This window comes from Haemorhous mexicanus, chromosome 4 (genome assembly GCF_027477595.1).
Source record: "Haemorhous mexicanus isolate bHaeMex1 chromosome 4, bHaeMex1.pri, whole genome shotgun sequence".
NCBI classification, from domain to species: Eukaryota; Metazoa; Chordata; class Aves; order Passeriformes; family Fringillidae; genus Haemorhous; species Haemorhous mexicanus.
Genome location: NC_082344.1, coordinates 55,076,677 through 55,096,779, shown reverse-complemented (window position 1 = coordinate 55,096,779; position 20,103 = coordinate 55,076,677). Strand labels below are relative to the sequence as shown.

The following is a 20,103-nucleotide window of genomic DNA, read 5'->3' as shown; positions in this document are numbered from 1 at the left end:
TTTCCTTCTTCTTAGGCTTTGTCTATGGAATCATCACTTCTCAAGTTTCCACACTTCTTTCACATTTGAAAAATTTTCTACTATCCGAAAAGGTAATAAATGAAAAAAACCACACACAAAAAAAAAAAAAAAAAAAAAAACACACAAAAACAAAAACAACCAACCAACCAAAAAAACCCAAACAGATCTTTCAATATGGCTTGAACTAGCCAAGCTTTGTTCCTTTTGCACAGCATCACATGCAGAGCGTTCATTTCTAGAGGTAACAATATTGAAGGGTTTTCTCTCTCTTCTCCCAGTTCAGGCTTTAGCAGTGCTGGTGTTTTAACTCCATGGCACAAGTACAGGTATTGCAGACAAAGCCACAGGCTTGTTTTGCAAACTCCCATGTTAGTTTTTGGCTATTAAGCACCACCTGAATAAGGAACTGACTAACAAACACAACCTTTGTTACAGGAAGAAAGGAGGAAATCAGCTGAGAGCTGGCTCTCTGTCTCACCTCTGGGGAAAACCACTCCTCCCTGTTGCCAGGGGCCACTTCAGTGCTGCACCCAGGGCCAGGGGTCACCTTAGAGACACTCTCAGCTCCAGCTGTCTCAGGGCAATGCAATGGTTTCTTCAGGTGTCAATGCCTCTGACCACAAGCTCTCACCTTATGAACTCGGGTTAAACTCTAGCCACAGCAGACTGCTGTTGTTTTCAGCACTTTTGTTCATTGTGAAGCTTCAAATTCACTTTTTACTGTTGAATAGGTACAGCACAAGGAATAGGTGAGAAGAGAGCCAACCCTTAGCAGCAGTTCAGCACCACAGACGTTAATTGTGACAGGAAACTTCACAGCAAGTCACTCATAAGTCACTTTTGCAAGAACATTTTGCTACAGAGAAAATAAAAGCATACACCTTGATTAAATTAAAGGATTTCAGGAGGTAATATGCCAGATAGCACAGTGTGAAAAGGCCTTCTTTCCTCTAAAGTACAAAAATATCTTATTCCTTCAGACCTCCTCCTCACCTCATCACAATGAGATGAGTAGACTGAAGCTTGGTCCAATAGCAGAAGGCTTAGGAGAGCACTGACTACATTTTTGTGCAAGTTTGTCTGTCCATCCTAGCTGAAATGAATTCTGCTGTCTTTTTGACATGAACGAGGCAGGATTTGATAGAATCTGGCAGCTATCTGGGTCTCCATTAGTAACTCAACCACTTTCCTGTCTCTTCACCATCTCATCTTTCCAGCACTGTGATCCAAACTGGGACAGCAGCCCAGTTCTTTGGATATCAGACTGGGAAGGAACACAAAAACTAAGCCCTGATATTTTTTTCCAGGGGCCTAAGAACCTCAAGGCTCTCTCAAATAGGTGAAGACCATCACAAGGATCATGCTATAAAGGGGAAATAGTCTTTTCACAAAGAATTTTAAAAAGAAACCACAAGAAAATTACATTTTTGAAAATGACATTTTCTCAACCAGAACAAAGCCACATCTTTGTGGCTTCTGTAAATCAGACTTACCTTTCCCTACTCATCCTCATGAACACATGCCATTTGAAAAAAATATATATAATATAGAGGAATGCCTCTAGATGTCAAAATATGAGAAGTGTGTACAGTGAATCATCACAAGAAAAGACAGCACAGACCCCTACAGGCTCCAGTCCCTGGTCCACCCAAGCACCCCTGTCAGAAGGACCTGGGAAAGAGTTTAAATAGCTGAGAGGAAAAAAAAATTCTTACTGGAGGTATTATTTATTCTTAGTTCCCATAAATCACTTAGGCCCCCAGTTAAATCTGATTTGTAAAAAATATTGCACTGCATCAGTATTTGCTTTGGGATGTATAATGGAACTACCAGGATTTTAACTGATTTTGACATCAAAAAATAGGTTTTGTCAAAGCTGAGGAAACATCCATTGACAGAATGAAATCACATCACTGAAGGACTGGTATCAGTTATCTGTGGCTGCATTGCAGAAAAAGGAAATCTTTGCTAAACTTATCTATCCTCAGCCACTTCAAAATTTTGATAAAGCTTATTCAAGATGTGATACATCTTGAAAAAATTCAAAATTTTACATTTTTGAATGTAAAATCAAAATAAATATTGAGTAATAATAACAACTTTTTATTGTGTTGTCTGCTTAAAATCCCTGGACTAAAAATAAATCACACCAGTTAGTCAGTTAAAACGACATCAGAGGAATAAATACCTGAATTTCAGACCTTCTTTACATATGAAGTGAACAAAGACTGCAAATAGGGAGGATGTCTATCACCATTTAAAACTATCCCTTTGGTTTCAGTCCTGCATGTGCATATTGCAAGTGAATACCAACACCTGCCAAGGAAGGCAGTCTCACAGCAGCACAGGGTCTCCTGGCACTGGAAATGTGACAACCCAGCCTGTATTAAATGCCACAGTAGCATGGCTTCAGCTGCAAAACCATTGCCAAAGCACCTTGTGGAAAGACCAATGTGTATTACTGACAGCTCTAAGAAAAAGGGTGATGTTGCACTAGCATAGTTAAACTGAAGCAATTCTGTATAAAAGAATGATGTGCTGATTTAAATCTGGACTACTTATTAGTTTATTTTAGCTTCACAGCAGCTCTGTTTCTATGGCAAATTAGGCTTCAGGCTTAAACAGTTGCTTGGATTGTCAGTCTCACAGGATTAGTGATTTTAGATTAAGGAATGGGTTGCAAGAAAAAGTAATTTCATGCTTTGAAAAGAACTTTTATTTATTTCAAGGGCTTGGAACCTAGAACCATCATGCCATAATCTTATTCAAATGTTGATGTCGTCAATGCATTTTAAATCAGCATTTAATTAGGTTAAAGAACAAAAACAGAAGCTGCTGAAGAAAGCCCAGTAAGAATTTCTATTTCTAGATTAAGCTGCTTTAAATGCATAACCAGTTCTGCTAATGGTGGGATGTGATGCACAAGACTGAGTTTACAGGTGTTTAGTGAGAGCTTGTGCCACTTAGTGTATCACTGTGAGCAGTCAGCACAAAGAGAATTATATAAATATAGAAGAGTGGGCTTATAATCTCTACTTCTAGTTTAAAAACTACATTTGCCCTGGACAGCAACAATGCTTATTTCCCTTCTAAAAACTTTCATCTGCCCAAATCAAAAAAGTCCTTTTTAAGTTTTTTTAGCTCAAATGAGCATACAGACTAGGCAAGCTTTAGGGAACATTTCCTGTATTTAAACTCTGTCAATTAACACTGCTGTACCTAAATCCCTTCCAAGCCATAACATGATTTTAAGAAAACTAAATCGTATCAGTGTGGAAACCTGTAGCAGAAAGAGAAGAAATAGAAATTAGGTCAATCTAATTGAATTGCAGTAGCTTGTCTGAAAAACACCTTTGCTACCCAGTTTGAAAAGGCATTAGAAACCACATTAGGGAACTGTTTTCATTTTGAAATCTTCTTCATTACTGCCTCCTTTGCTGAAATGACTTTCAAAATCTTCATCTTTGCTACTCCTGCTTTGCTTAAAGGACTCACTGCTGATGCCTCCTCCTGAGCTTTAATTTGTCTGGAGGATGAAAATAATGCCAACATTAACGCTAGAAATTTCAAACTGATGAGGAGAATCTAGCTTCAGCAGGATTTTATGTGCCTTTTAGGCCCGTATGTGAACATTAGATTTTAACAAAAAACTCCTATGTTTCTCACCTAGAGGAGGTGCCCCACCACAGTCTGGTCTCTGCACACACAGAAAGCAGAAGGAGAAAAGGGTAGAGCTATTGACTGCCTTGGCAATGGGGTTTTCTGGCCTTTGGGTACAGATTTACACCTCCCACATGAGTTGGGGAACTTCAGGAAAGGCAGTAAGCACTGAGTAAGCCTCATGTTAACACTTCACCTCACTGACACCTGCTCCAGTCCTGGCTCTCCAGGACCAAGTGCTCCTGCTGCTCTGATGCTGACACCAGAAAGTTGTCAGCCAAACTCCCCTGTATTGCAAACCCCACCCCATAGATGGGGTGACAGGAGTGCTCACACTGTGGGTGCAAGTATTTCATAGCAAATAATAACCCAAATATATGTGTCACTTTTAGCAAGGGTAGATTACACAAATTGCTGACGAAAGGTGAGCTACGTAAATGTATGTCAGCTACAAAATAAGGGCCCATCCATTTGTTCCACTCTTCATCAGCAGAACAGTATCAGGATCATAATTCTGAAGCAAGACAAAACCTGGTTCCATCCTCTCAAGACAAACTCATTTGCAAAAGGAGGATGCACTCTCCCAAAAGCAGTAGGAAGAAGCAGCAGCCACTGCAGTTCACTTATCTTTCTAGAGGAAAAAGAACTATTAAACATAGTACATTATTAAAAACTAAATTTGGTAGTGCAGGACTTTCCATACTGTAACTACAGGGAGTAGGATTATATACATACATATATATATGTGTGTGTGTTTATATTTACATATATCTGAATTTAACAAAAATTATGAGGAGAACCTGCTCCCAAGTCTGTGTTTCCTAGCACTGAGGATTCAAACTGTCATCTGAAGCACCTCTGTTTCAAATTGGCTCATTCTTTAATTGTGTCAGTATAATATTCACACAATTACAAATTATAATGAACAAGCCCCACTCTGAAATCTGAGCCCTAAAGGCTACATATGTTATCCAAATATATAACCAAACACATTGAGATTCTTTCAACCACAAATTTAAGTAATTACGATTATTCCTAATGTTGCAACAGAAACATCATGTTCAACTAATTATAGCTCAGAACACTTTTCTACTACATCTTATGGAAAAGAAATACCATTTTTCAAAGTCACCCAATTCTTATAGCCTTAAGCAAAAGACTTCAGCTAAATTTCTTACCTCTATTAGCACAATCTTTACTATTAAGCCATTTGTGTAAGTTTTTGACTGACTCTCTAATCTGACTGACAGAATTATAGACATAATGTGTTCCCTCAAGGGATTTTTCTACTTACAGAATCAGTCTGCAAACTTCTCACTGTCTGAATTATAGCCCATGATTTAATGTCATCCATTTCCACATCCTCAGAAACACGAGGGAGACCCTGTTTCTAGAGGTGGCTCCCCATGGCTCTTTGCCAACAAAAGTGCTTTTCACGGGGAATGACACTTCAGAAACCTTCCTTATTTTTGTAGCCAAATTAGACCTTGCTTTGTGACCACTGCCTGAAAACAGTCAGAGATGGAGAGAAGCCTGGGTGTTCCTGTTTACAGAAACAGGCCCTAAGCAAGATACCTGCAACCCAGATAAAAGCTGGCAAGACTAGCTAATCATAGGGATATATTTGCATCAGGTAGTACGTGCCACATCAGACAGTTTTAATGAAAAAGGCAGAGGAAAGAGGCATCCACAGCACACACATCTAACCTTCCCCTCCCCCAGTAAATACATGGTTTGTTGTAAGAATACAGTCAACACAAGCTCCTCAGTAAGGCCAAGCAAAGAGAAGATTCACAGCAGGTTTACAGAGAGGGCCTGAAGGGAGCAGAGCATCAGGGAAACATCAGGTCAGGCTTACAACACACCCTTGGCTCTGCCTAGCTCTAGGTCACCTCTTACTCCTTGGTGACCCCACAGCATTACAGGTAGGCACTGTTCCTCAGTGGTTTCCCCTACAGCACAAAGGCTGGAAACAAGCCTTTCCCCCAGGGCATCCCCACAAAGCTCCTGGCAAATGTAGACCCAGGTGAGATTGGCTCAGCTGGATAGAGCATGGTGCTGGTACTGCCAGGGCTCTGGGTTCAATCCCTCTATGGGCCATTCACTTCAAAATTGGACTCAATGAACCTTGTGGATCCCTGTCAACTCAGAATATTCCATGACTCTGTGAACAGCTAAACTCAGGATATGATGGTGGATAAGGTCTTGCCTTTAATTTGTCAGAGGCTTCAGCAATCAGGTAATAAAACAATACAGAGCCAAGTTTAACACTCAAGTACAAGCAATTCACAGTCCAACTTCACCAAGTTTAAGGACCAAACAAGTTTCTTCCCCTTGAAGGAAGACCCACTGCCACAGAGAAGACACAGTAGAACGCACAGCAATGATGGCTAAAGAGCAGTAAATTACAGTTCATATTAATGCATGCTGCAAACTAGGTAAAAAGGAGTAGAAGAAATGCAGCCTCTTCTATATTCCCTAGGGAATATAGAAGATCTCAGGGTGCACAAAACATCCTTTACACAAAGCTGTGTTTGATGAAATCAGGATGATTAACTCTTTCTGCACTATAAAATGCTGTCACATATAGCTGTAGTAATAAGTTCAAAAAATATCAAAGTCTTCAGCTGACCATGTTATATATAGAAGAGAAAGGTAAAATAATTGATGAAAAAATAGATGAAAAAATGTTCTCTTATAACAAACACAAAGACTAGTTGCTCGGTGCCTGGCATTCTTTGGGAGTATTTCCTGGAATTTCTGGTGTCAGTGTCAGGCCAGTGCAACTATAGGTGTGTTTCAGTATTTAAATGTAGAAAAGGAAAAGCATTTTTTAATTTAAATTGTTCTTGGATATTTTTGGCATAAATTTTAAAAAACAAGGATTGTGGAGGATATGTCAGGATATGAGCATCATAGGGAAAGGAAGAGAGATTTGAGGATTTTGCCAGATTGAAATGTTCAGTGTCTTGCACTCCTAACACTTACTCCAAATCTTAACTTCCATGTAAATATTCATTCACCACAGGTCTGGCAATGTTGTTATGAATTTTAGAAGCCCCAGAAACATCCTTGCCTAGAAGACTCTCTAAGCAACAATAAAAACAAGAAAATAGCAAGAACTGATACTTTTAGTACAACATCACATGGTTCCAGCAATCATAGGAGGGTGAATGCCATTCTGCACCTATAGTATTCAGAATGCTTTCTCACTTGTAGGCAACACAGGGCATAGGGTGTATAAACCAACATTCAACCATTTTTTTCAGTATTTTCAAGCTTATTTTTCAGTATTTGAATAAAGAACCACTATTTTTCAACTTACTTGAGATTATCACCACATCTCAGACATCCACAATAAAAAAAGTCCCATCCATATAGAGGAGCTGAAATAATGTTCTGAATAAATCCCTCTTAAAAAAAAAAAAGGCAACTTTTCTTAGTACACATTTTTCAGGTCCTCCAGATATCTATACAGAGAAATCTTGCAGACTAAAAGGAAAGTGGTGCCATCTTGTTACATAACATCATAAATAAGGGGAAAACATTCAGCCAGGTCAAAAAGGGCATTAGCCCAGGAGCAAACAAAATTCCTCCTCCAGCATAACGAGTCCGGGCAGCTGCCATCTATAAATTTGTTACCAAAGGAAAGAGTATAATGAGTTTCCATAGAAAAAACCTAAACACTGTCCAGCATCGCAACAGTGAACATGACAAAATCAAATTTAACTTTTAACAAGTAAATGTTCTAGGAGAATGTAAGTCTTCAGACACAAGAGACTTAAAGCCACGATTGATGTGATGTAAATGTTATGTTATTCCAGCTCCTCAGAATACCAGGGGTGTTTGCACAATTCCTTCTGAGGTACCTGGTGCTGACTACAGCACTGAACTGGGGTCTGATCCAGCCTCGCAGTTTCTGTGTCTCTTTGCACTTAATAAGGTAGAACTAAAAATATAATAAAAACCAAACAATGCAGAGACATTCCTGGTGATCCATTGTAGAGACAGTTTTTTAAAGAAAGAGATTATCCCCCCTTTTTTTTAACCAGAATGGCAGAATAAATCCACTTGGTACTTTTTTCATATTATAATTAAATTCCCAACCATGGCAAACAGACAAACTCGCTCTTTCTGTTTTCCCCTGGAGTTTTCTGCAGCAGCCATTACTAATGCCTTTGTGAAGCAGAAGTCAGCTGGAACCAAGAAAACAGGAGCTAACCTGCTGATGCTCTGATCTGGGTGTCCAAAGAATGAGGATTTGTTGCAGTCATTGCTTTGCCACCTGCCTGAGGCATTCAACTGTATCTAGCACAATGATGCTGGAAAGCATTCAGGAGTAAATACACAATAACATTTGTATGTTTGCAGCATCTGTGAAAGGTGAGGGTAGGGTGATTTCTCTACTGTATGTTTCCAGAGCAAGTCAAACCCATTAATTAAATTCATGCTCTTGTCCTGCTTCAAAAGTAAAACCAGACATGATTAATGGGCACTGACAGCTGCAGGAACTGGTTTTCCTCACTCCCTCTCATTAATTAATTTTGAAGCATCTGGATAGGTCGATTTCTCAGATTCTAAACATACAAAAGGCTGCACATCCTCACTTTCTGCAAAGAAAGAAAAATACCTGTTCCATGCAGAGAGCTGTCTCTCATGGTTTCTCAGTGCTGGCTGAATAGTGTCTACTGAAATTGTGTACCTCAACATCTGTGTGCCTGCCCAGGCAACTTGTAGGATAAAGCTGTAAGAGATCCCAATCACAAAAAACATTTCTTATCCAGTAATTATTTTACTTGTCCTAACAACAAAAACCCTAAAATGAGAAAGTAGCACCTGTAAAACGGTGTAATAATCTACAAAACAAAACAAAAAAATTTCTTTAATAATAGATCCAGGGAAAGTGCCACAAACACTCCCTTCTAGAGGGAATATCGATGTCTCTATGTTGCACATAATGATACATGCAAACATAAAAATACATCAATACACCAAGGTGTTTATTTTTTCTTCTAGGTTCTTTAAACAGGAGGCAGATTGCTAGCATTTGGGGCTGAAAGCTAGAGGTAAGAAATCAGAAGACACTTAACATACAAGCTAGGAACAGGAAATTGTTACAGAAGTGGAAAATTTTGGGTACTGAACTTTCACCCTCAGCTCCTGCAAGATTTTTACTAATAAAGAACTATATAAACATAGACAGATTATATTGACATTGCATTACCTGCCCAGCAGAGCCATATGCTCCTTCTGCAGACGTGGCCAAAAGGATCAAAGCTTCCCATGCATTAATGAGCTAAACCTGGGTGTTGTATGTTTCATATCATGCTATAGACTTTTATTGACCTGTATTGGCAGAGTGAAGGGCTGGGCAGAACTCTGGATCTGTCTCTTTCCATCAATTATTTTATGATTCTGTACAACACTTTATAAAACATAAGGCAAATTTATTTTGTTGTGATTCATAGCCCAGACAGCAGAAAGCCTGCCAGGAACAAGGATACTGCCCTCTAAAGCAGCTCATGATCACTAGTTACCAGGAAGAAATAAAAAGTGTCCAGCATGGACTATAAAAGTGGTGGAGCAAACAGAGCATAAAACTCTTTCTGCCAGTGACCCAAAGAGGCCTCACTAACAGATGACTGTGACTAAGAATCTCTGTCTAGGCATGAATGGGCACATGATACTGGGTTACAGAACCAACAGATATCACTACCCCAACGTGCTTTAGCTAATGGAAAGATAGTAATTCTCCAGAAAACTCTTGTACAACTGGCAAGACCCCAGAGCTCTTTCAAATAGCCTATTTTCAGCTATGGATCAAGATCTCTCCTTTTGTCAGCTCATTTTTACCACTCAGGAAACAACCTGTGACTTTTCAGTTACTGATGAGGTGCTTCAGGAATCAAGGAGATCTGTCAGATTTCAAAGAATTGTTAAACAGTGTTCACTAAATGTTAACTGGTGCATAGCATCTTACCTGCTTACATTCTTCATGTTGTTGGTGACAGTTTGATATTTACAAGGAGGAATGTGATGACAGAATTCAAGAGCTGACATACTGATACATTAAAAAAAAAAATTAAAAAATTTGACAGAATAAATAACCTCAACATGATTATAATGCATATGTACTTTTTGTAAAGAAAACTGACTATTCACTTCTCTTCCTCCTCAATTCCTTCAGGGAACCAAGACCCAAGACAACTATAGTTACCTACATTTCCTTTTTCTCATCCCTATAGAGTCCAAGAGAGAAGTGTGCAGTTTGACATAGTGGAAAGATGATTTCTTCACTCCAAGCATTCATAGAAACAATTCAGGATTTTCAAATTCAGCTTCAATTTCACAAAACTTCTCCTTTTCCTAAACTTAGAACAGAATCTTAAAGGCTTTGAATCCACTCCTAGCATGGTTAATCAGAGTTGTACCATCAAAATGCAGTGAGAGCACATCAATACAACCATGCATATACAATAATAGTGAAACACATGGGCACAATCACAGAGAATGCATGGAAATCAGAGGTTTGTTCCACTGAAAATTAAATTGCAATGAAGAATTGAACTCCTCAAAAAGAACTCCCAGAAAAGCTATTGAACAACAGACATTGCAGCAGAGAAAATATTTGAATGGTACAAAAAGCACAAGGGCCAAGGTTGTTAGAGAAGGGAAGGAAACTATGAGGGAAATGCAAACCTCAGGGCATTCGAATTAAATGAGCAATTAAAACCACTATTGATAGCTAAGCATTTGGTGAAACTCTAGGGACAGCATAGAATTCTAACACTTTTTATTGACAAAGGAAAACTCCTAGTGTCTACAATCAAGTGATCTTCAGCTCAGCTTGGAAGATCAAGTTATGATTTCCAGAAAGAGTTAAGCCCTGTGTTGTTTGAGTAAACTATGTTAGTTCTCTTTGATCCTTAGGGTGAGGGAGACCTTTCTTACTAAAAGCACTCATCAACTTCCCACACTGAACAAAGAGAGGCTCTCTGTGGTGCTTGAAAGCTCCAAGGTGGGAGCTCCTAATGGAGCATGACCATAGGTGGATCATAGGACAACTGTCCAGCCTGCTCAGAGAATGCAGCACCTCATGCACCTTTCCAGTGGAGGACAAACACAACTTTTAAAACCAAAAGCCTAGAAAGACATTCAAGAGCAGCACAAGGTGATCAAATAACTGGGTCAAAAAGGTTAATTTTGTTCAGCATGAAACACACCCAGGATCTGAATTATACCTATGGTCTATGTCAAAGCAGGTTTAAATAATTTCATTTTCATTTTGGTCTTAGTCTTTGAGATAGCATGTTTTCAGCAACTGAATGAAATGGAAAATAGTAATATGAGCTTCTGAGAGCCTAAAGATTTTGTTTAAATTCCAGGTTATTTTGGATGTGAAAGCTCCTTGCTGCTTGGATCCATGACAACCATGTAGACACTCTTCACTTTAACAATCTACACCAGCATGGTAAGCCATATTCCAAAGACTGAGTCTCACTGGTGATTGTGTTGTGCAATAGCTGGAGTGACTATGTGTAGAAGGCTTCATGCTTCTGGCTCATGGAGAGCCAGAAATATAAAAACTATTAAACAACATAAGCAAGAAGCAAGCAGGATATGGCAACATACCTTGATTTATGAACACTGTTTTACACACCAGACAAGTATTAAGTTTCCCAGAATATCTCAGAAAGGATGTTGCTAAGCAAAGATGATGGTAAAAGAGTACTTAAATAAGATGTCTGAATGCATTTTATAGGACTAACTCCAAACTATTACCAGCAAGCAAAAAAGGAAAAAGGTCCAAATACAATGAAAAAAAAGATACTTCAAACTCAAGTTTAAGAACAAATATAGAACATTTTGTCTACTTTTGGGTCAAGAGCCAATTATACACACAACAGACAGAAGCTGACAATCAAACCAGTTATCAATGGACATGATAAAAGGAGTGTGCTGACAACTTACCAACAGCTGTGACTCCTAGCAGCTCTCCTTTTTGGCGTTTTCATTTTACATTTCTACAGAAATATAGGAATTTCCTTGAGGATTCAAAAGAAACAAACAAAATCCAATAATAAATTAAAGGAAAATCCTATAGCTAACCTACTACTTCAGAATTTGTTAAACAGACAAAAGGAATTTACAGCAGTTAAGAATGCACTTGAAAGTTTAGTTAAACAAGCTACCTGCATCCTTTCATAACTGGACCATGGATTTTATTTTTAATTTCTTTTCACTGTATGCATAAATGTTTAGGCCATGGCTTACACAAAACAAATAAGGACATCAAGACAGAATTATACTGCAAGTAAGATTGTTAGAGATCTGAACAAAAATTAAAAGGAGGAATCTTGTAACTAATGAACTAATAATGATACCTATATTTAAAAATAAAATAGAATGCAAAAAGGACATAAAATGACCGCAGTAAAAGGCTGTATAAAAACAGGAACACACCATGACTCATTCTTCATAAGCTTTATTATTCACTTCACATAAAGTACTGATCACACCTTTAACAGATGCACAAAAACATTCAACCCTTTGCAAGCGTGTAGTAAGATTGAATAGGGCTATAAATCTTCAAAGTGCAGCATAAACATTAAGCTCTGAGAAGGATGTGAAATGGTGACATAAAGGACAGCTTAAGTGACTTGCTCGGAGGGCAGCAGAGCAAAGCAGTGAACCGAGGCTGAATGAATCCCAGGTTCTCCTTAGCAACAAGCCACATCAGATACCCAGACCGCTTAAATTTGCATTTGGGTTTCAATCATATTTCAGGCTTTTAATAGAAAGTCTTCTAAATGTCACCTGCGGGTCAGACACTGTGCAATGTTGTCCACTTGAATTTGTAGGCAAACTGCAGCCATGAAACTACACATATAGCCAGGGGTACTTTCAAACCTGAGCTAGATATTGACATTTTATAAGAACTTGTCAGAGTTTACCCATAAATTATGAAAACTATAACTGCAAAGAATATGTATGCAATGAGGGTATAGCAAAGAGGGCAGCAGCAGCAGCAATGACCATGTTGCTTGTACTGTCCTTGTTGCCTTGTACTTTCCCTCCCCAGCCCCATTGCAGAGGGGTGCTGAATTCAGGAACAAACTACCCCAGCTTAGATCCTAGGAGTGTTCTGCTGAAAGGGTTCTCAAGGACAGCAAAAACTTCACTCTCTTACAAGAAAAGCCTTGCAGGTTTCAAGAATGGTGCAAGCATAACTCTGTGTGGATTTGTGGTTTGTATTGTAAGCTACACTGAGATTTTTCAAGTTATCATTCACGCAGAGAGATCCTGAGAATGAAAGAAAGCACATGGCCCTATTTCTAAAACCCACAGCAAAATACATTGCCTATTTCACAGGAATGAACTTGACTTGGTGATTCATGGTCATTATAGGCTTGCATGCAGGCACAAATCCTCCTGGGTTCACATTTCACTCGCTACAAGAAATACTGAAAATATTTGTATTTTTAAAGGAGGAAAATCATCTTCATTGCAGTATTGTTATACTCTAATTCTACAATTATCACATGAATTTATTTATCCTTTTAGAAATTCTTAATACAAAACACTATGCTGAGCTTTCCTTTTAGCTGGAGCACATCTGAAAGAACAACAGATTTACCAATATCTAGAATATTATTGCAATGCCAGAGGCATTTAAGTTTCAAAGTTTGTGAAAATCTGAAGGGTGAAATTCTGACAAGCACACATGAAGTTTTAATGGATACTATAAATATGCTGGCTCCCAGAAAGAAAAAAAGAAAACACATAGGAAAGAAAGCCCCATATTACTGCATATTTGAAAGTTTTCTAATTTTACTGTTGTTGTTTAAACACTTCACATGAGTCCTAATCCACTGTAGCAAAGCTTATGCTCACTTTAAGCAGGTTAGCATTCCTGTTCAGCTCAAGGGGATGAGCATACTACTCAAGTGATTTATTTGATCACTCTCAAAATTTAAAATTCACAATGGTACCAAAAGGAGGTTGTTCTATTCCCACATTGTTTGCAGTAGACAGTTAATGCCTCAGAGGTTCCTTCTTACTTTTGTGTGCACATGAAGAAACCACTTGCAAAGTGTTTTACTCTTGCAGGACCAAGACATTTAAAACAAATCTTCCAAGCAGTCGATGGAGTACAATTGGAAAGGTAGGATTTTTTCTTTTTTCTCCTTGTGTATGTTTAAAAATTACTGGCCATTCACTATTGTAACTTCAGCATTCCACAAAATAAACCACCTCTCCCTACAATACTCCAAAGTATTTTCTAATGACAACACTCAGCTGCTGCAAGCACTAGTGACAGAACAGAACTGTGTTTCTTTCCAGCCCGTAAGTTTCCTGACGTAGCAAATAAAAGCTTGCCAATTTCCACTCTGAAGTTTAGAAAAGACACTGTAAAGAAGAAATACAGGAATAAAAAACTGAATCAAAGACAGTTAACACAGGTGAAAAATGGCAAGAGAAAATGTGAAAATACAGGCAAATGGTATGGAAAGAACAAGAAGAATGGAAGGCAAAAAGAGGAAAGAGGGGGATTTGGGAAAATAGAACTAATTGGAGAACATAATGATTAATTTGGTTTGAGAGGGAGAGCACACTGACTTCTAACAGCTTCCCTATAAAAACCTGCAGGTTATGCCATCAAATGGTCAAACACAAAAGCACAACTTCCTGACAATGTTAAGAAATCTACTTGATCAATGTGTTGGATTTTGAGGGGATTTTGTTTTGTTTGGAGTTTTTTTGGTGCTGGTTTCTTTTTTATGGGGGCAAAGGCATAGTTTTTGCTGGGTTGGGTTTTTTACTTTTGTTTTTACAAAAGAGAATCATTGACTCATTCTAACTGCTTATGGCTTTATCCAATTTTCTTGGTATGAAGAGAGGCTGATGTTCTGAGCACAACAACAATACCACCACAATACCTGCCACTAGCAATATTTCATATGATATAAACAAATCAGAAGCATCTGAAATATTCAGGACAAGATGATTTTTGGGCACACTAAGCTACAGCTGAATACCAGAGCTGAGATCACATATCCTGCCTGGCCTAAATCCTGCCCAAACACACATACACAGCACACTCCAATCCTGTATTTGAAGCAATCTCCATGGACATCCAAGTCTATTTTCAGAATATTGCTCCCTGAAGTAAAAATGTATGGCATACTTAAAGGATAAAGGCCTGCTAAACTCCAGCAGAGTCTCTTCATACCCCCTTCCAAAGACTCAACAGAGAAAAAAACAATCAAACAAAGAAGCACTGAGCCTTTCCATAGAACTGATGTGCAACCAAGAATTTTCGATAAAATAGAATTGCAGGATTACAGGAGTTAACCTGCTTAGACTTCATTGCTGATTCCTAAGTTTTATTTTCTTATTTTAACCTTCAAGAATTTCACAATATCTAAAACATATGAGATCTCCACCTCTCTCTCCTTTTCTATCTTACTCTGTTCACCAAGGTCACCTAAAGATTCAAAGTCTTTCAACAGCGTATTTTAAAGGTTCTTTTATCTTTGGCCTCAAATTTCTGCAGAAGGCCACTAAATTATTTTTGCACAGAACTCACAGGAAAATACAAGAGGCAATAGCTTCCAGCAGATGGGCCAACAAAGAGCTTGATTTCAGAGTGTACAGCGTGCTGCCATGCTGCTAGTGAGTGGCACTGTCTGGCAATGTACATGGCACAACCACAGAATCACAGAATAAGCTGAGAAGGAAGGGCCCCACAAGGGTCATTGAGTCCAACTCCTGGCCTGCACAGCACCATCCCCAAGGGTCACACCATGTGCCTGAGAGCACTGTCCAAATGCTTGTTGAACACTCAGATTGGTGTTGTGACCTCTTCCCTGGGGAGCCCATTCCAGGGCCCAAACACCCTCTGGGTGAAAAGAACCTTGCCCTAAAATATAACCTAAACCTCCCCTGAAACTACTTCAGACCATTCCCTTGGGTCCTGTCACCACAGATCAGTGTCTGCTCCTCTTCTTCCCCTCACAAGGAAGTTGTAGACTGCAATAAGGTCTCCCCTCAGTCTCCTCCAGGCTGAACAGAACAAATGACCTCAGAATGTACTTAGGAAGCATTTTGACTTGTCAGTTTTTGCTCACAGACTAAATCCCACGGCAGTAGTGCTGTAGCGTTCATGCTCACTGTCTGACATTTTCAATTTTTCTAATGTCCCAAGTAGGATTTCTCATTGATAACAGCATCCATAAAACTGCATGGAATTATTCCAGGAGGCTAAAAAAATAAGCCTTTCTACATATATGTGCAGTTGAGAAACCACCCGCATCTAGAAAGTACCTCTATATTTAAGTAGGCTTAAACCAACTGACTCTGTGAATAGAAATCTAAGAAAAAGTGACTTCCAGGCCAGAAGACAGCACCCACATCAAGTCCCAGTCAAAACCCAGGAGGAGGCAGTGATTGCTTTACACAGTATTCAAAGAGTTAGAGAATTCCATCATAAATTCGGACCCCCAGCTCAGTTTGACCCTCAGTCTCTAAGACACATTCACAGCTATCAAAATCATGTCTTTGATGGCATGCTCTCAGGCAGGCTGCTCAAGCCTGCCATTGGGAAAAGAGCAAAGTATGAGCAAGGGAACTTTGTGAATTGTAGACCCATGGCAGCACCACCTCAAGACCCAATTCTAGAGCTGGTTTTATGCTATATGTTTTAAAAAGACATTGGATACAACCAAGGATTTTCAGGTGAAGGGCTGGAACCCAAGAATCCACCCTTCAAAGTGCACAGTTGTACAGAATCACAGAGAGACACTTTAACCTCTCAAGAGAAATGACATTTCAGACACAGTCCCTCTGTTACATAAAAATTTGCTATAACTAAGTTGAGGCTCCACTTGTGCTGCCAAACACAGACCCCCACTCAGGCCTAGCCTAACACAATTACTGATTCAAATATAGCTCCTCTGCTGATTGTTTCTCTCACATGTATATGACCATCTGCTTCCCATTTTTGCCCTGTCACACATTTAGACCATGAATCTCTTGGGAAGGAGCACATTTCTATATCTGCCTCTATACAATATGGGACTAAACAGGACTCAGGGTTTTAGGCCCCACTATTAAACAAGTTATTATATTTTATGGGATTGATAATTTTAAAAGACAGGAAACATAAACTTCAGTAACTTAAACACTAGACTATGTAAATTTGGAAAAACCAAATGTAGAAAACAAGCTTAGCTGAAGAGGAAATGAATGGGTTTATGCTACCAGCTATATTTGGTTTTCCTTTATGCAAACTGGCTAATGATTGTGAGAGCTGTACCCTTTTCCCCACTCTTCCTTTTACTCCTTAAAAATAAAACAATCATTTTCTATGATAAATAATGGGGGTAGGGAAATGTTCCATGACCTAGTGCTGTGAATGATGAGGAACTAGTCAGAGAGAATATATTTCCTTTTAAGTATCTTATAAATATTTTCAATGAATTGCAAAGAGCATGAGAGGAAAAAAATTATATGTTCAGATCACCTCCAAATTGTAGCCCTTGTATCCTCTAGGACACTCTCTGCTACAGCAACAACACCTCAAAAAAAGGTCCACTTTCCATGTGAGCTGGCCTTACTCTCTCAGCTGTTTATAAAACAGTTGACAACTACCAGAGATAGTAGTCAGTGAATGAAATAACACAAGAATGTCTTCTTAAAAGCAAAACAACTAACTAAAAACAGATAACTAACTAACTAAAAACAGAACAAAAACAACAACAAAAATAGCACAAACCCCGAAACTGTCACGGTAGAAATAAGAAACTACTATGAGAATAAAACACAGCACTTCATATGCTGGCCAAAACAGTCAGGAAGCCACCAAGGATAAGTGGAAGATCTGGCTGACCTTGCTGGTTTGAAAAGAAGGACATTTTGAGGAGGAGCCTAGCAGGATTTAACATAGCTATGCATATTATTATCAGCTTACACAATGACCAACAGTTACAAATCAAAATGGAACACCTTTTGTAAAACTGATAGCCTCTATGTGTCATTACCTTCCCCTTCAGCAAACACACCACAAACAAGTGCAGGTGTGCTCAAGCAGTACTGGTAACACCCAAACTTCCCTGCTTTGAGACCTGCCCACTGCTGCCTCTTAGTTTGGTGCAAAACAGCTGCATGGAAAAGCAAGAACGTGAAGGGGCAATGCGGGAGCAGAAAACCTATCAGGATCTGATATAAACACAGCTAGATGCCTGGAGGTATGGGAAGAGAGCAGCTGTAAAGAAATGGAGCAGTTTCAAATGTTGCATTTGCATCAATCCAGGCGCTCCCCGTTCCAGCTGAAGTATTCACACTGGCACATAACAATTAGCAGGTACTGCCATTGCCAACTATACTGGTATAGTTTCATGGCAGTACAACTACACATATGTAAGATAATTAGCATGTATTTTTCTATTATAAGCAGAGCAGACTAAATCTGACCTTTTCTCTGCATTTTGAGAAAACAAATGTAGCCAGACACTTCCATTACTCTGACCATCCCAACTGCCAAAGTAGCTTCTCATCAGATCACAGCCAGACATCACACTGGCAGGATGCTCTTCCCCTGTGCTGAGAAATGCCACAGCATGCACCCACAATTGGGGGACATGACTGACCCTCGCACAGTAGACACACCTCTCAGCTAGGAGACTCTCAGCTTGGATGCTGTTATGAGCAATCCAAAGATATAATACACAATTTATTCTATTATTGTACTATTTCATGCACATGGCAATTAGAGTTGACTGCTGCTGTTGTGATCCTGGAATTGCATATTTTTGTCAACTATTACTATTGTAAATTTCCTGGATAAACACTTAATACTTGCATACCTTTTCAGATGACACAACACAAATAAAGGTTAAAATATGATAGCATACTGATTATTTGGTGAGTAGGCCATACTTTGGTGATTAGCTACACCATATTGATGGCAAGTATGGTATTTGTTATTTGGGTATTTGATATTGATAGAATCACAGAAAGGCTTGGTTTGGAAGGGACTTTAAGGACTATGTAGTTCCAATCCCCCTGCCATGGGCAGGGATGCCACCCACTAGACCAGGCTGCTCAGGACTCCATCCAACCTGGCCTTGAACACTTTGAGGAATGGGGCATCCACAGTTTTTCTGGGCAACCTGTTCCATTGCCCCAGTACCCTCTGGGTAAAGAATTTCTTCCCAGAATCTCAACTAAATTTCTCCTTTTTCAGGGTAAAACCATTCTGCCTTGTCTCACCACTATCTACCTGTATTAAAAGTTGCTCTCCTTCATTTTTATAAACCCCCTTTAAGTACTGGAAGGCCACAATAAGGTCTCCCCAGAGCCTTTTCTTTTCCAGGCTGAACAACTCCAGCTTTTGTAGCATGTCTTCAGAGGAGAGGTCCTCCAACCCTTTGAACCTTCAAATCACTTTCTTTTAAATCTCCTGAGAAGTGTGGTATTCTGCTAATTGGAAACAATTCTGCCTAAGTGTCACTTATCTTGCTTTGCCTCTTGCTATGACTGCTCACATACCTTTGTCATTTAAGGATTCAGTTATTCTGCTATGTATCACCTTGATGAAGCAAAACCCTTTTGTGATATCAGACCTACTTCCTCAGTAATAAAAAAACTACTCTATGTTGGAATACAAAGCATCCAAATTTATGAGGCTGTAACTGCAAGACTTCTTTAATTTTCCAGATAACAAGCAACACATGCTTCTGATCAATGAGACCCTCCAGATTTTGATAACTGGATTGATTAAAACCGTTTTTCTCCTTTGAAAAAACTACAAGTCTAAATTGGTTTCATGGCTTTACTATGAAGAAGCCTAAATTATACCACTAAATCCCACACACAAAACCAACATCAACTTTCATGTCTTGTAGAGCACACAGAACACATCAAATTCTTCCCTCACTGAAATAAATAGCCATTGCCTGTACACAGCATCTGTGGGCAGTATCACCCAGAAGTCTGACACTTTATTCATGAAAATGCAAAATATCAGACCACCTTGTACAATGTACAGCCCATGGGCTTAATTTGGGTCAGGGAGAAAGGGAAAAAGTCACCTTAGAAAATACATTGTCAGTCTTAACATCTGATGACATTGTAAGAATTATTTGCGTTCAAGCAATGATCATATTTATCTGTAAAAAACAGGGAAAAGAAACAAGCAGAGGGTGGCAATGAGAGCCAAACATCCAACACTGAGAGCCATAAGTCACCACTGAAGTTAGGTTGTGGCTCAAGAAGTTTTATACAATATTTTGAGGAGTCTCAATGTGTCAGCTTCTCCTGCCTTCACTGTTAGCTGCACTAGAAATATATGCAAGATGTTCAGTAGGCAGATAATATTCTCAGTGGAGAATAAAAGTGGCTGACAGACCTGTGCAGCTC

At 39.1% G+C, this 20,103-nt stretch overlaps 1 protein-coding gene across 8 annotated transcripts in view; it reads left to right on the top strand.

Moving 5' to 3' along the window:
• The window catches only part of C4H4orf19 (chromosome 4 C4orf19 homolog), a 40,733-nt gene that overhangs the window by 10,898 nt on the left and 9,732 nt on the right, over positions 1-20,103 (top strand). For 3 of the 8 annotated variants that reach the window (XR_009486273.1, XM_059845023.1, XM_059845022.1), the window contains exons 2-4: positions 8,698-8,747; positions 11,067-11,152; positions 13,792-13,846. The gene's annotated coding sequence lies outside the window, so the exon portion shown is untranslated. Of the gene's footprint in view, positions 1-8,697; positions 8,748-11,066; positions 11,153-13,775; positions 13,847-20,103 lie in introns of those variants that run through there. The other 5 variants (XR_009486274.1, XM_059845025.1, XM_059845024.1 and 2 more) reach the window with 4 other exon arrangements.